General features: G+C 38.5%; 1 non-coding gene across 1 annotated transcript; it reads right to left on the bottom strand.

Moving 5' to 3' along the window:
• On the bottom strand, positions 1-107 carry LOC124527386 (U6 spliceosomal RNA). Its single transcript, XR_006965846.1, has one exon. It is a non-coding gene; the product is annotated as a U6 spliceosomal RNA (small nuclear RNA).
• Positions 108-2,237: the final 2,130 nt, after the last annotated feature.

Raw genomic sequence — 2,237 nt, 5'->3', positions numbered from 1 at the left:
TTTTGTTGTTGTTTTTTAAGGATTTTGTGTGTCATCCTTGTGCAGGGGTCGTACTAATGTTGTCTGTTTCATTCCAATTTTAGTATATGTGCTGCTGAAGTGAGCATCCTGCTGCCTTAGGAAGGCTCCAAATCTGTAAGTAGATGGAGGCACTCATCTTTGCACACGTGGTCATTTCATGGGCTAGAAGTGCCCTGAGTTCAGGATGCTTTGCTTTTTGTCCACCAGTCTCTGACTGCAGATAGGAAAATTTCAAGGAGAGGAAAGCCTAGTTTTCTTATTGCCTGTGTTTTCAAAAAAAGCTTTAAGAGGGTCCTTGAGCAGGGAAGTTAATTAGGATAGCTTATCTGACAAGCATTAGTGTTGGTTCACTATGCCGTCGGACTAACGATTACCTCTGGTATGAGACTGGGGCAGATTTTGTAGGGAATGTACCCCTAAACTCTGCAGCAGCCAAGATTTCAGATGGTAGAACTTACTTATAAAATAAATGCAGACACTTACTTATTACAGGAACTGGTCAACAAATAATTAATGAAGATGCTGAGGAACATGAGAACTGAAGCTACAGTTTCTTCTGTAGCCCAGTATCAGGGATGATGGGCAGGGGCTAGTTTATGGGCAGCTATTTCCCCAGCCATGCGTGTATAACACAAACGGTTAGACATTTATTTGGGGTGCCTGTGTGTGATTCATAAAGAACTTGTTTCTTGTAAAATTTACTGCTGAATGACTCATTGTAGGATGATGATGAAGATAAGGCTTCTAATTTAGAGTTAGGCAACTATCCTTTTAAAAATCAACTTTGTGAGGTATAGTTTATATACAATAAAAGGTATACATTTTAAGTGTATAGTTCAATGAATGCATACACCCATATAGCCATCACCAGAGTCAAGATGTAGACATTTTTATCACACCATGTAGTTTCCTTATACACACCCCTTTGCAGGCAATCCCTCTTTCCACTCACTGCTCCAGGCAACCACTGATCTGATTTCTATCACTGTAGATTAGTTTGCCTCTCTTGCACGCCATATAAATGGAACCGTACAGACTGTGCTATTTGGCATTCAGATTCTTTCACTCAGCATGATGTTTTTGAGATTCGTCCACATGGTCGCACTTACTAGTAGTTATATTTTTATTGCTAGGTAGTATTTTATTGTGTTCATAGCACAATTTGTTAGCCATTCAACAATGGCTATTGGTGGACATTGGGGTTGTTCCAATTCTTGACTGTTTATAAATAAAGTTGCTATGAGCAGTTTTTGTGTGGAGATAGGGTTTTGTTTCATATGGAGACTAGGCATGGAGTCGCTGGTCCATGTGATAAGCATATGTTTAACTTTAAAAGAAACTGTCAAGCTGGTTTCCAAAGTGGTTGTATCAATTTTCACTTTCAGTAACAATGTGGAGGAGACCTCACTATTGTCTATCTTCCTCAGTGCTTGCTATTGTCAGTTTTTTTAAGTGCTAGCCTCTTTCTTTCTTTCTTTCTTTCTTTCTTTCTTTCTTTCTTTCTTCGTTTATTTATTCTTGAGAGAGAGAGAGAGTGAGAGACAGAATGAGAGTGGGGGGAAGGGCAAAGAGAGAGGGAGACACAGAATCGGAAGCAGACTCCAGACTCTGAGCTGTCAGCACAGAGCCCAATGCAGGGCTTGAACTCACAAACCAAAAGATCATGACCTGAGCCAAAGTTGGACCCTTAACTGACTGAGCCACTCAGGTGCCCCTATATGCTACCCTTGCTAATGGTATCTTATTGTATCTTTGATTTGCAATTCCCTGGTAACTAATGATGCTGAACATTTCTTCTTGTACTTTTTAGCCATTCATATACCTTCTTTGGTGCAGTGTCTTTCAAGTCTTCTGCCCATTAAAAAATAGATTTTCTGTATTATTATTACTGAGTTGTAAAAGCTTTAAAATATATTCTAGTTCTGAGTCCATTGTCAGATAAACACGTTACAAAAACTTCCCCCAGTCTGTGGTTTGTCTTTTTGTCATTTCTGTAAACAAGTCTATTTAGCTCCATTTTCATCTTTACTTTCTAAATCTCTAATTACATATATTTTGACCATTTTCTATTCTCCTATAGGTCATTTTGGATCTGTTTGCTTATCTTCAATCTATTTTCTCTCTATTCATTAGTTTGGATAATTTCTATAGATCTGTCTTCCTATGTTCAAGTTCATCAGGGACATTTTTCTCCCATGTCTGATGTGCCATTAATT

Source organism: Lynx rufus, unplaced genomic scaffold (assembly GCF_022079265.1).
Source record: "Lynx rufus isolate CCGP_SWC_20201006 ecotype Redwood Valley unplaced genomic scaffold, mLynRuf1.p SCAF_5, whole genome shotgun sequence".
NCBI lineage: Eukaryota > Metazoa > Chordata > Mammalia > Carnivora > Felidae > Lynx > Lynx rufus.
This window is presented reverse-complemented; position numbering and strand designations above follow the sequence as displayed.